Source organism: Emys orbicularis, chromosome 22 (assembly GCF_028017835.1).
Source record: "Emys orbicularis isolate rEmyOrb1 chromosome 22, rEmyOrb1.hap1, whole genome shotgun sequence".
NCBI lineage: Eukaryota > Metazoa > Chordata > Testudines > Emydidae > Emys > Emys orbicularis.
The window spans coordinates 19,479,856-19,495,082 of NC_088704.1; positions in this window are offsets into that span (position 1 = coordinate 19,479,856).

The window sequence follows — 15,227 nt, forward strand, 5'->3', positions numbered from 1 at the left end:
ATGAGAAACTACGCAATTTTAGCATTAGTTTGTGTAGGCATAAGTCGAAGAGGGAAAATATTGAGTGTTGGTTTGCTTGGGGAACAGGCAGAGCTTGAGGGAATAACATCACTGGGAACATAAATCTTGTTTTGTTAGATTTATTTATGTTCAGATGCGGAGTCTTGAATGGTTTTGCTTAAAGTGATAGTTTTCCCTTTTTAGTGAAAGGTAGGCTGTGATAAACTGGTCCAGCTGTAAAAATTAAAGGCCGAGGTGAAGCCCAGATGATTATAACACAGAAATGCAGAGCACTTTTCTGCCAGGACTCTCACTAAGGTAACTATTATACGAAGTGTCACAAATGGAGCAGCCATTCTGAATTATTTTTTGAAAGAAATAGCAGATACTGGTCATTTTTCCCCCTGTTGTGACCCGATTTAGGTTTATTATTTTGCAGTCATTCTTTACACCTTAATTGTGCCCTGCCAGATAGCATTTGGTGGTCAATATGCTTGCAGAATAACATACTTCACTGCCAGAACCACTCATTCTGCTGAGCTTTATGACAAAAAAATTGATTAAGGTTCTGATTCCCTTGAAAACGTCAAGCCCTTTTGTGATCTTTAATTGGTTCACATTCTAGGTTGCTTAAGAGCAGAGTTAAAAAGCAGCTAGTAATCACGTTATAGAAAATACATTCCCCCAATGACTGAGCACTGTCCCACTTGCTGTAATGCACCCAAATGACTGAAAGTGAGTAAGCCTCTCATTCACAGGAACTTATTTCCCAAAGAGAGAAGACAGCCACTCTGATGTAAGCCATTAAAATCACTGTATGGGTGACCTCATTCAATTATTTGTAAAGAAAGTTCTCCGTTCACTCTATTTAATTTTATACTTTTGAGGAATGAAACTATTGTCCCATCTCATTTCATAATCAATGAGCAGAACTGCAACTCAGTGGTAGATGAGCTACTGAAGGTATATCCATTCTGGGGTACTGAACCTGGACCGAAGGTAAGGGAAGGATCAGGAGTATGTATGAGGAAACAGTACTATTGGCACTGTTCTCTTAAAAGCTGCATGTAGCTGAATCTTGGAACATTTTATATAAGCATTATTTTTTAATCTGATAGCCAAAGGAGTGTTCAACACCGTGGACAAGGAATCTGAAGGGGCCTTTTACATTTGACAACGTATTTCTAATATTCACCACTTAATATACAGTTAGCATGGCCCAAGCAACAGGAACCCTTGGGTCTGATCCCACCCTGCCTCTGTCCTTTGGCAAGTCACTTAACGGCTCTGCTACTGTTGGCCTATCTTTAAAAGGGGCATAATACTTGTGAACGTCAACCATCTAGGTGGGTAATTTGCTTTGAAAATGGAAAGTTGTGTATAGGCACTATGTATTGTTTTATTTTTATTACATTGAGGTTCTAGATACCAATAATACCTAGCTCTTATATAGCCCTTTTAATCAGTAGATCTCAAAGCTAATATTTCAGCCGAATATGGTAAATGAACTTAACATAGCAGGACTTGCAAAAATTGGGTGTACCCACTGTTCGTTGAATGAATTTAAATTGGCCACTCCCTGCACTGGTTCCCCATTGAACAAAGACAAGTTCCAAGTCACTGTACTGATTTCCAAAGATTTGCATGGCATTGGGTCTTGCTACCTGAGAAAGTCCCCTCCTTCTATGACAATAACCTCACATGAGAGCTTCTCTCCACTGGAAAAATGAAGCTGCCAACAAATAGGGAAGGCAGGACTTCCATAGAAGCAGGACAGAGATTGTGGAACTCAGTGGCAGGTGAAATAAGAATGACCATAGACCTCAGTATCTTCAGCGCTCACTGCAACACCTGTTTCTCTGACTTAGCTTTCCTGTGATTGCCCTCTCGAGCAGACCATCACCATCAGACTTTGTATGCGGATTTCAAAACCAAATCCCAACTGCAGCCTTAAGCATGGTTCTGCCAGCAGGGCTGAACGAGAGAGCGATTTTTGTGTTGGCTTCTTGTGGAAAGTGTTCTGATAGAACAGGTGAGATTATAAAAATCAAGAGCAGGAATTGCAGCAGATGGCTCAAGCAACCTGGCTAATGTACAGGGTGTCAGTTGTCTAGAAATGTGCACACTGACTAGAAAGTACATCACACGCTTTTAATAAAACAAAACAAAAACACGTGTACTTATGGGCTTCTTTCTATTTTACAGTGCATAGAAACAATGCCATGGCCTTAGAGCATTTCCTGGGGAATAATGCCATCTGGGGTCCTTGAGCGGCCACTTACACCAGCTCCTCTCAACCAATCGTTAGTGCTCAGCAAATGTCCTTCCTTTATGTTCTTGTTGCTTAAATATGTGGGGTGGGGGAAGAGAGAGGGGTACAAAAATGCTGATTCTGTAAGTGCAAAAATAAACCCCCTGAAGATAATGGATTTCTGAAGGGCCTGCTTGCACATGTGTGTATCTACCTTTGTGGTGCTCGATAGTAAGTCATTGCTTTGTAGTGGTTTAGTGATATATGCTGGAACTGACATAAATGTACATACAGCCCTCTATAAAATAGGGGTCTGATCCTGTGTTCCGTGTGCATCTAGAACTTCAGTGGGCATGGTGAGTATGCAAGAAAAGTGGGTTTTATCCCTAGGTCAACAAAATCGGTTATTTATTTTTGATGTATAGCTAAGGAGAAAAGTGCTCCATGGACCCTGGGCAGGTACACCTGGAACCTTTTTTTTTCCCTACAGTCATTATGCATGCAGTATATTACCCAAAAGTATCCCTTTGAGGTAGGCTGATGGGTACTTAATTCCTTCCTGAATTCAGCAAAGGCTGCCAGGAATGCACAGTACTCTTGTTCAGGGAAGTTTGATTGGAGAGGCTTCCAATCAATAGCATGAGGATAAAGTTAATTTAATACCCCTTCACTGGATAGCAATTTATTGGGGTTTGCTTCATGCTTAAGTATATTAATCTAGCAAGTTTCTTCTTTTAAAAAAAGTCTAGTAAACACTATTGTTCAGTGAGATTGTGTTTTAATTTAGATATTGGGTTCATTTTTACTTTCAATAACATATTGGTTGTAAAATCATTTGTTTCCTACACAAGATCTGAAGGAACAGAAGGTGCTTTTATGATGTATAGATTGGCTTGGAGGATTCAATATTTGTTTTATAATTTTTTGATGGACAGATCACTGTTTATTTTTAAGCATTTTATCAATTTTAATGTTCACAGTGGTGCAAAATTATGGGATTTTTATGCTTTTTTAAAAATCTATTTAAGTTTTCAGAGTTGTGAAATTATGCAATGGGGGCGGGATCAGGCAATGGCCGTAGACATTGAGATTCAACCCTTTAAATCTTTATAACCATTAAAACACAAATTGTCAAATCACATGACCAAATATACCAAGTAAATGTCACTCAAAGTAGTCCTCAAGCAGCATTTGTCTTTCTTTGCCCATCTGCAAATTTAGATGATTATCAGTGGAAATATTTTTGGTAGGTTTGTGGGTATACAGTGAAATTGACATTTACTGACAAAAATCTAATCCTCCCAAGCCTACCCAACACTTCACAAAACACACAGGATATGTCTACGCTGCAACAAACACCCGGGGCTGGCCTCTGTCAACTGACAGGCTGGTCTGGCTCAGGCTGGAGCCTGGCCTCTGAGATCCTGTGAGGTGGGAGGATCCCAGAGCCCAGTTCTAGCCCAAGCCCATACATCTACATTGCAGTTTTATTGCCCTGCAAGCCTGAGTCCGCTGTCACGGGCCCGCAGCACGTGTTCTATTACAGTGTAGACATACCTACAGACACTACCCCCAAAGAGCCTGGTCTCTTCCCTTCACTTCAATGTGGAGGGAAGGTGAAGCCAGGGAGAAAGTGTGTGCAAGATTGGCCAATAGCTTATAAATGGAACAGATCCTGGATAAGGAAGTGCAGAGACATTACTACTGGAATGAGCAACTTGGAAAAAGGTAATAGGTTGGGGTGGTTGTTTTGGGTTTTTTTTTAACTTTTTGAATTTTTCCCCCAAAATTTTCCACACCCAGTGTGTACTGCAATTTTTTGCAATTAATGTTGTAACCATTTTTCTAAGTGGAGTTTTATTTTAACTGCCTCAGAGTAAGCTTCTCACTGACTGTGACCCTCTGCTCTGCTAACAAAACTGATCCATGATATTTTCCCCTGGGGGAGTTACCATTAGCTCTCAGAGTAGATAATTTGTGAAGCAAACCCTTAGTCAAATAAAACAGTCTGGTGATCTTATTTTTAAAGGGTTGATATGCTTTCAGCAGAAGGGGAAATCTGTATAGGTTCTCTAATTCAGTGGCTCTCAACCTTTCCAGAACACTCTACCCCTTTCAGGAGTCTGATTTGTCTTGCATACCCCAAGTTCCACCTCACTTAAAAATGACTTGCTTACAAACTCAGATGTAAAAATACAAAAGTGTCACAGCACACAATTACTGAAAAAATTGCTGACTTTCTCATTTTTACCATATAATTATAAAATAAATCAATTAGAATATAAATATTGTACTTACATTTCCATGTATACTATATAGAGCAGTATGAACAAGTCATTGTCTGTATGAAATTTTAGTATTTACTGACTTTGCTCATGCTTTTTATGTAGCCTGTTGTAAAACTAGGCAAATATCTAGACAAATTGATGTATCCCCTGGAAGATCTCTGTGTACCCCCAGGGGTACGCGTACCCCTGGTTGAAAACCAGTGCTTTAATTGCCAATCTGTGTGCCCGTATATTGAGGGGGAGAAGGGATGTATGAGGCTTGATTTTTGGATACACAAACTGGGGTTCTCCTAGCAATGGATTAGGGCTCCTATCTCTGTTACACTGATCACTGTGTGCTGAGATTTCAAACTACCCAAATCACAAAATCTAAAATAATGAATGAATGATCACTCAGCCTTTACAAAAAATCGAGATAGCAAGGCCACAATTATTTTTTGTGCTGGTGGTGGTGGAGGGGGAGATTTTCTTATCAATTAATTGTACAAAACACTTTCACTTAGGAAAATGTATCCTTTTTTCTCTGAAACTACCAACTCCTCCATGCAGCCCACAAATGGAATTGGAGTACACTGGATGGCAATGTATTGGACGTGGGAAATGGAGCAATCCAAATTCATCATTGGTGTAACCCCATTGACTTTGGTGGGTTTTCTTACAGTAGGTATGAACTTGGCGTATTCTTCCTGGATGCAGTTTACCTCTCAGAGACGTCAAGTCTATTGCATAGTAACGTGTGTTCTTAATATTATTTGCTAGTACAGTTTTTCATGCATTCCTGCATCTAAATGGATTAGGATTTCCCATGGTTGGAAGAGTTCTTTTGGGTTCTGATGGTTTTTCCTGGACTTGGGCGAGATGCAAACTGCGCCGGCCACTTGAGAAATGCTTCTAAGTACTTTCCCAGTTACAGCTATTCTCTGTCTGCTCCAGGACAGGAGTGTGGGGTGTGGGGTGTGTGTGTGTGTGTGTGTGGTGTTTTTATTTGAAGGTTTTTCCCGGTTTTAGGGATGGATGTGAAATGTTGCTGGCAGTGCTGTTGTGAGCCAGAGAGGTTCCTTCGGAGGTGGAAGAAAATAGGTGAGATTTGCAATAAATCTCTCTCCATTGCTGTTCCTTAGGAAATACCAATCTGATAGCTTTCTTTGATAGGATAACGAGTCTTGTGGATAAGGGAGAAGCTGTGGATGTGGTATACCTAGACTTTAGTAAGGCATTTGATATGGTTTCGCATGATATTCTTATCGATAAACTAGGCAAATACAATTTAGATGAAGCTACTATAAGGTGGGTGCATAACTAGCTGGATAACCGTACTCAGAGTTGTTATTAATGGTTCCCAATCCTGCTGGAAAGGCATAACGAGTGGAGTTCCTCAGGGGTCTGTTTTGGGACCGGCTCTGTTCAATATCTTCTTTAACGACTTAGATATTGGCATAGAAAGTACGCTTATTAAGTTTGCGGATGATACCAAACTGGGAGGGATTGCAACTGCTTTGGAGGACAGGGTCATAATTCAAAATGATCTAGACAAATTGGAGAAATGGTCTGAGGTAAACAGAATGAAGTTTAATAAAGACAAATGCAAAGTGCTCCACTTAGGAAGGAAAAATCAGTTTCACACATACAGAATGGGAAGAGACTGTCTAGGAAGGAGTACGGCAGAAAGGGATCTAGGGATTATAGTGGACCACAAGCTAAATATGAGTCAACAGTGTGATGCTGTTGCAAAAAAAAAAAAAAAAAAAAACGTGATTCTGGGATGTATTAACAGGTGTGTTGTGAGCAAGACACGAGAAGTCATTCTTCCACTCTACTCTGCGCTGGTTAGGCCTCAACTGGAGTATTGTGTCCAGTTCTGGGCACCGCATTTCAAGAAAGATGTGGAGAAATTGGAGAGGGTCCAGAGAAGAGCAACAAGAATGATTAAAGGTCTTGAGAACATGACCTATGAAGGAAGGCTGAAAGAATTGGGTTTGTTTAGTTTGAAAAAGAGAAGACTGAGAGGGGACATGATAGCAGTTTTCAGGTATCTAAAAGGGTGTCATAAGGAGGAGGGAGAAAACTTGTTCACCTTAGTCTCTAAGGCTAGAACAAGAAGCAATGGGCTTAAACTGCAGCAAGGGAGGTTTAAGTTGGACATTAGGAAAAAGTTCCTAACTGTCAGGGTGGTTAAACACTGGAATAAATTGCCTAGGGAGGTTGTGGAATCTCCATCTCTGGAGATATTTAAGAGTAGGTTAGATAAATGTCTATCAGGGATGGTCTAGACAGTATTTGGTCCTGCCATGAGGGCAGGGGACTGGACTCGATGACCTCTCGAGGTCCCTTCCAGTCCTAGAATCTATGTATCTATGAAATTAAACATCAGGCTGGTTTGGGGCTCTAGTGTGCTAAGGGGGTGTCTGTCCCTTACCAGGCTGCAGAGGTAACCCGTACAGAGAGGAGTAGGGCACAAGAATGTTCAGAGACGGTTCCCAGTCAGGTGGGTAATTATGAATGACTCTGCCAGGTAAATGCATTGGACAGGATTTTGGATCTGAACACAAAGGGAAACTCAGAGTAGGGTCTTGCTGTTGTCCTGCTCCTTTAGACTCTGCTTTCAAGGGGTGATTATTGGAAAAATAATAGACATAGGCTGTTGTTGGGGGGAGGGATGAACTTTCTCCAGTAGGTCTGGATTAGGAGGCACCATGGTCCCATGGGATAGGGCCCTGTAAATCAGGAGACATGGGTTCTAGTCCTGGCTCTGCTGGGTGTACTTGGGCAAGTCATTCCCTTCCTGCCCAGTCTCTATCTATTTAAATTGCAATCTCTCTGAGGTGGGGCCTGTGGCCTGGTGTACACTGGGAACTTACATTGGCCTAGCTACATCTCTCAGGGTGTGGAAATCCACACCCCTGAGAGAGAGAGAGAGAGAGAGCTCTGCCAACCTAAACCCAGCATAGATAGTGCTAGGTAGAGGGAAGAATTATTCTGTTGATCTAGCTACTGCCTCTGGGGGAGGTGGATTACCTGTGCCCAACAGACGAACTCCTCCAAACAGCATAGCAGTTCCACTGTAGACAGACCCTGCGTTTCACTGTGGGAGTGGACCTGACCCAGTTGGGGCTTCTGGCTTTCATTCGGTTATAAATGTTTACTATTACTAATGTCTTGAGCTCAGCAGGAAGTGGCCTGGGAGAAAAACCTGTCTGCCTCCTGCCTTTGTAGCAATGGGCAACTATGTTTGTAGCATCAGCTTCCTCTGAGTGGCTGTCCTGGCTGAAAGCTGCTACCTAACGTCTTAAATGCACAGAGGACATTGCTCACCCCAGCCCTTTCTCATCATCTTTGTAGCTAATTGTTTGATGGGGAGGAGGGAGTTTACTGAACTTGGCTAGGGCACAAAAAGGGTTAAAAGGCTCCCGTCTCTGCCTGGGTTTCCGTGAGCAGGGCAGGTCTGGCCGAGATGTCCCCCTAGCAGAGCAGGATTGATTGCATCTTCTTAAGGTCACATCCAGAGTGGTTTTGCTCCAGGGCTTTCCTGGTTTCTGCACTTTTGTAGCTGGCTTGGCAGAGCAGGGCTCTTATTGTTTCCTTCCTATTGGATTAGCTCTTTGTGGGCCAGTAAAGCGAGTCTCCGGGCCTGGTTTTAACAGCGGGAGAGTGTCGGTTGGGACGGGGGGGGACAGTGCGGGCTGGGTGCAGGAGCAATTGACCCGCCGGCGGGGAGGCGACTAGCCCGGATCCGTCTCCCAAGGGGCCTGTGTAGTCAGTACAGGTGGGACGCGGAGCGGGGTTGTAGTTTTGGCTTAAATCTAGTCGTGTCTGTTAGTAACTTTTGTGACCACGAAGAAAGCGCTGAGGAGCGGCAAGAATCAACCCCCGCTTACACAGTTGGAGGGAGGTTTCCAGGCAGAACACCTGACCCACCCGGCACGCTGCCACCCCTGCGTCTTCACGGCGAAAAGAGCCAGGGGCGTGCGTTAACTCGAGTTAGCTAGCTCGACGTCTAAACGCACCTTGCTCGCCGTGGGGGGGGGGGGGTGTCCAAGCCCAAGCTCTGAGGAAAGCGGCGGGGGGAGGGGGGGTCGTGCTTTGGGCTCAGACCAGCAGGGCAGAGGGGAGCTGGGTTCAGGGCAGACGGGCGCTGCCCCCTCGGCGCGCTCTAGCCTCTGTTCTCGCAGAATTCTGCTGCCATCTTCCGTGTCAACGCAGCCGAGACGCGCTAGAGCCAGAACCGAGGCGCGCCGGGCTTCGTGCCACGCCTGCCTTTGCCCTGGTGGGGGGCGAGGGGGGGAGGGTAGCAGGCAGCAGGCGCCCCCCCCCCCCATGTCAGGTTCGTGCGCCCTTCGGTTCTTGGACTCCTTTCCCCGAGGGGGGGTAGCGACCAAGACCTGGACAGAAATCGTCAAGAAAAACTGTCTGGAGAGGAACCCCCCCTTCCCCCCAACATAAGGGGGCAGGGGGCAGCGGACACAGGGTGGCGGGGGGCAAGCATCATGAGTCTCCTGATTTGATGATTTGAACGTTATTGACAACGGTCTTTTTAAAAGCTAGTCAGTCACCGGGGTCATCTACAGCCCTTCCCTCCTCCAGACCCGGAGCCGTGGAAATGACCACGAGCCTTGAAGGAAAACTCCCGTGGGTTGGAGTCGAAAATAACCTTCCCATGGGGTTTTTTCGGAGCCAGCCCAGAAACACGAGCGGAGAATTCTATCTGTGCGCTGGCCTGTGTAGACAGAATCCCAGGCGTGATGAAGAGCGGGTCGTGGTTAGGCTTCGTCTTTACTGTGGCATTTGGCAGAGCGTTTTCCCTTAGGGCCAGGCGGAGCTAGACGCCGCCATGTCAATGCAGGAACCCTTGCCTAGAGGTTTGGGCTCAGCGAAGCAGGAGAAGGGAGCCAGCCCCGGTCAGTGCTCAGTAGCTGGGTACCCCGTCTTTGCCCGTGGGCCATGGTGTTGTGGGCACACAGGGCTATCTGGATGGGGCCAAGCTGTGGTGGCATAGCCTCTCCAGGCATGTGATCGGGGTTCCTGGGAGGTGTTTTCCAAGCCAAAGACCCCGTTTGTCGCATATGCTTAGCCCGCGGTCCGCATTTTTCTCCCTGTCGCGCCTGGCTATATCAGGCACCCCCACCGGTGAATGAAAGATCACTGCAAAATCACCTCGCACTCCATACGTTTCCCCCTCCCGCCTACTCCATTGAATTATGCCCTTAACTACCTTGAATTTGAAAGGGGGTTATATATATATATATCAAAAAGCTGCTTTGTGTCCTAAATGAATAAAATATGTTCATGTCCCATCAGCTCCCTGTTTGGTCCCATTATGCACCTTTCTAAGAAAAGGAGTTAATCATAAATGGGTTGCCACGGGCTTTTTGCACTTATCGCCTTCCCAAGAGGCAGCCAAAAAGTGGTTCAACTTCCCCAGTTTGCTTGGCTTGGATCTTCCTTTTAGGAACCCCCCCACCTCCCCCAAAAAAGAGGAGAGGCCCCTTTGCCTTTTAAACAAATGTAGAGTGCACAGAAAGGATTGTGGGTGTGTGAAATTTTCTTTCTTTCTTTCTTTCTTTCTTTTTTTTTTTTTTTTACAGAGATGCGGTTAGAATCTCCCTGGGCATATAAATAATCAACATCCAACTGCTCTTTGCCTGCAGATGATCAGTACATAATTGGCACCCAAACGTTTTTCAGGTGGGACTTGGAAGAAGTCAGGTTCTTTCAACAGTCCTAAGCTATCGTCTTGCGTTGAAATAATGAAAATCAAAGAAAGAAGTATTGGGGAAAGTCATGGGTCTTTTCCCCCCCTTGTTTGCTTGTGTTTTTTTTTTTTTTTTTTTAGTTGATAATTATGCCTTCGGAAAGGCTGTGCTTGGAAAGCGCTTGCAGAAAAGTAATTCTAAGAGTCTAAACTGTGCAAAAAGAAATCGGTGATGTTTTATTTTAATCTTTTTTTTTCATGCGTGCGAGTTTGTGCTTTAAAAATCAGTTTTCAGGAAAAGGCAAGAACAATGCAGCCTTTTAAAAAATCTGCAGACTTCTGAGAATATGCTTCTCTTCTCTCCCCCCCCCCCCCTTTGATTGAATACACCGGATTTCTCTTCCTAGCAAAGGGGAAGGTTTTGTTCGTTTGGACAGTCTGTGAATACTGTTCTGAAACTTCTTTCAAGTGAGAACTGAAGAGGGAAATGTTAAGTTCTAAGAGGAGACAATACGTTAGCATCTTTGAACTGAGTCCCTTGCATGCAAATAAGGCTGTGGGCAATTTTGGGCAACTTTAATTGGAAGGTGGAAACGTGAAGTTAAGGATACGTAACAAAGTGAATCTAGAGTCGCCGCTCCCACGTTCTGCAATATGGATTCGTGCTGGGGGGGGGGGGGGTGTTCTCGGTCTCCCCTTTCCCCATTCAACCACGCAAATTTGAACGTTTGGAGCAATGCGGATCTTGTCTTCATCCCCTGTAGCCCACTTCTCCGATTCCAGGAATAAAGTGCGGACCCCCCTGACCGTCAGAGACCGGACCCGTCCACCTGTAAATACTCAGCCCTGGACCGTCTATAGGGAGTCGAATGACACAGGCAGTTACATGTGCTGGCCTTACCCTTCCTGGGTGAGACGGGCCACTCCTGCCTGCCACATGCCAGCGCTGTAGAAAGACAGGGGGAACAGCAGCATCTGTCACCTTTTCAGAGCCAGTGTCGGTTTCTTTAGGTAGGAAACCAAAAGGCAGAACCTCTTGCGCCCTCCCGCATCTGAGCCCCCTCCTGAGCTGGAATCACCCCGCCAGCTGCTTTCCTGGGGGGAGGGTTGCTGGTTTGGGGGGGCTGTTCTTTGCGACACCCTGTGCTAGACTGGGACATGGAGCTCGCTGCGGCTCGGCTTCCTTTAGCCCGCCCTGCTGTCACTGGAGCTGAAACGGACTTTCATCCGTTTCTTGCTTCCCCTCGGAGGGTCTCCCCAATAATGCCACTGTTCTGGGGGCTGCTCTGTGCCCTACAGGCTAATGCAACCGCGCTCTGGGAGCCAGGCTCCGTTCCCCGCTCCAGAAGGCAACTGCTCTTCCCGGAGCGAAGGCAGCCGCAGTTTATGTAACAATATAATTCGGATTGATTCTTGCAATGGGCGCATGGACTGATTTTGAGTGACTTCGGGGGAGGAGGGGAATTTTATTTTTTGCAGATCCTGGCGCAAATCTGAAACTTGCAAGTTAGTTTAAATGTGGAACAGGTTTCCCGGAGCGCGGGGGTCGGGGTAATCATAGATGCAATTTTTGCAAAGTGAGATTCCAACCTGAACATTATCCCTTTGCCTTTCACTTTCCCCAGTGATTGGGCCAGCCCTGGGGTTATCTGTATCTTCAAATGAATAGAAGGGGGGGGGGTGTCCCCAGAAATATGGGCTCTCTCATACTCAGATCTACATTCCTCAGCCCAGTAACTGGAAAACAACCCCCCACCCCCAGCTCAGGGTGAGTCTGTGCGCCTGCATAGCCTTTCCCTTAATGTGCACTTTATTTTATTTAACTTTATTGTGTTTCTTTTCTTGCCTCAAGACAAGCTGTTCCAGTCAGCTGCCTCTCTCGGCTTCCTGGGCACTCGCGTGGCGACTCCGCGTCAAAGTTCTGAAATAAATCCATCCGGTTAAAGTGTCTGTCATTTTCACCTACCGATCCCCTCCCGTTAATGTCTTTCTCCCCCTCTGGGGGATTGTGTCGGGCTGGGCCCAGCCAGCCCGGGATGACTTTTCATAGCTCTTGGCTGTGTGCAGACCCTTATTGGAATGAGTGGTCAGACTGCTCATTTCCCACAGCCATAAAAGGTCCTGAACTCAATTAATGGCTAATAATTATACAGCTAACTCCGCTGCAGCCATCATTAGCATGGGGGCGAAGGCATGTACACGGAGGGGACTCACTCCATATGCAGCAATGTTAATTGCGGTAGCCGAGCATCAATATAGGGCGAAAGAAGGTTGCCCTGTTCTGTCTTCATCCATTGGCCCCACTTTATTTATACTGAGAAGAAAGGAAGGGGACAGTTTACACACGATCCATGGCGCGGACTCCTCATTACGTCCTCCTGGCTCTCCGACTTTGAAGCCAACATTTTTTTGATTAGGAATCGTTGTTAATCAGAATTAATTAGGAACAATAGAGCGAACCCCACCTTCGCCCCCGCCCCTCCCCCCACACACCCTTCAGGTTCGGTGCTTTGCCTTCTCGGGGGAATTCGCTCCCTTGTTCTCCACAGGCAAACAATGCGTGAAACTAAACACAATGCCGGCGCTTTCTCCTCTTTTCCACGTGTCTTCAGAGAAACTGGCTCTAGTGCAGCTTTGATCTGTGTTGAGAAAAATGAGGGGAGGAGGGGTTTGACTTTTCAGGGGTCAAGATCTAAACGGATCTTCCTTTAATAATTGTTACGAACATAACACTATCTGGGAAGGCATCAGATCTTTTGCAGGATAGCAAATTAAATCTGCACGCAGTTCAGTTTAAACCGCCCGTTCTCTCTCTCTCTCTCCCCCTCCCCCGACTTAATTAAAGAAACTCCCCTCTTGAGTTACAACCCCCCTGGTGCCCGGTTTGCTGGCTATTAAAAAATGGATCTACATTTTTGTTTCAGGCGAATGGAGGAGGGATAAGGTGTCGAGCTCCCTTCGAGAATTAATTTTTGTACGGATGTGGATTTTCTGGGTCCCTCTCTGTCCTGTAACCCCTGCAAATCAACACACTTCACTGAACGCTACAGCATCCGCCTTTGAAATAGGTGGAGAGTTGAGCTAATTTTAAGCAAACAGGGACGTTGAACAGAGCGTTTGGGTATTTTAGAAATTATGTATCTCGGTAGGAAAAAATGTTTCTCCCCCAAAAATGGTTTTCGTTTGCGGCATAGCGGCTAAATTATTATAATGCACAGGCCTGTCAGAAAAGAATTCCAAATCTCCTAGCAGGGCTGTGTAACACCCTGTCCTGTTACATCAGGACACTTCGCCCTTTCCATTATAAAACGGTTTAATGGTTTATTACCTGTCAGTTGCTTCTTGGTGTAATTTAGCAAGTCTTCTCCTCGCAACAAAACATTTAAATCAAATGTAACAAATAATTTAGCATTTATTTTAAATTTTTCATGCAAGACGGTCGGGATTAATTACGTTTGTGCTGGCATCATGCAAAAACTAATTAAACTGCCAGGATGGCATTTTAAGACACTTGTGCATCATCCTATTATCCGAAATGTTATTTTAAACCCTCTGATATTTGAGGTTTGAATGATCCCTTTCGCAGCCCCTTGTTTTAACGTGTGCGCTGGTACTCTACTTTGGACCAGCTAACTGTAGATCTACACAATGGACCGCAACGAATTTGAAGGAATTCTTAAATTTATCGTGTATTTTTTTAAAAAGAAGCTTAATTTTTCAGGGCCCCAACGGGACCAGTATTTTTATTCCTGGATATTAGTAAACTGCATTGAAATTAGTTTTGGGATCAAAATATATTTTAACATTAAAAAAACTAGCCAGAAAATACTGTGCTTTAGGAAGACACGTGCAGTGAGATATATATTTAGATTATATTAGCCTGATAGAATCGGTATTTTTCGTCCTATTTTATTTCCAATTTTCTCAGTAGAAATGCCTTAAGAATTCTTGTTGGTTTGGTTTTTTTTCTGTGCAGAAGACCAGCAGAATTCCCTCTCCTTCAACAAGGAATGATGTTTCTTAAGCAGCTGTTTAGGGGCGTTTGGGTAAATAATGTTTTTCCAAAGGCGTATGCAAATGAACAGATCTTTACCCAGGGAAGGCGCTATTACAGTTTATTGGGTAAATAGCATGCCTTTAAAAAAAGTAGCACAAGTGTTTACCTGATTCTAAAGACCATTTCATCGGAACAGCGCCTTTAGGAGGCATTTCAGCTTCTCTCCACTTTCACCCCACATCGCCCCTTGCACACACTCGTTTTATTAACCCCACCCTTACAAATATAAAGAGAGTGCTACAGGCTCGGGGCAAAGAATGGCCAACGTCGCGTTTCCCAGCAGAATCCTCTGGTAAAGGGGAATAACTCCGCGTTCAGAAGTGTAAATCTGGCTTTGCTCAGTGTTTTAGAACAGGAGCTTTTGCAAATCGGTTTGTGACCAGTAGTGAATCCTTTGAATTAATCACACACACACACTCTGAGATCTTTTCCAGGGCAGCAGTAAACATCTGTTATTTAAACACACACAAACTTTCCCATTGACAGGCTCGACGCAGCGAAGTGAAAGAAACTAACACAGGCAGCGACAACCAGGAGCTTTGCACGGCAGCTCCTCCTTCATTGACTGGCCCAGTGCTGAGTTCGGGGTTCTGGCTTCCCCCCTGGCCAATTGCTGCTGACCTCCCAACCACCCTCACTGCCTGCAAATGTTTCCAGTCTACCCTTAACTGCCCCCTTGTGCCTGCAGCGAAACGGGGCTTTGAAGCCGGGATGAAAGATGCTGAAATTTCTGGGCATAATCGGGGATGAAAGGGAATTTGCGTGGGTTACAATGTGGGGGTTGTGTGTGTTGTTTCCTTCGTTTATTGATGGCAGATTAAAAAGGAAAAACCCTCTAGGTAAGCGTGTGACATTCTTACCGGCTAATCTGCGCCTCGCTGACACTAGAGCAGAGCGGCCCCTTCATGTGCCAGGGGAGTTTGCGTATTTTTAAAAAATAAT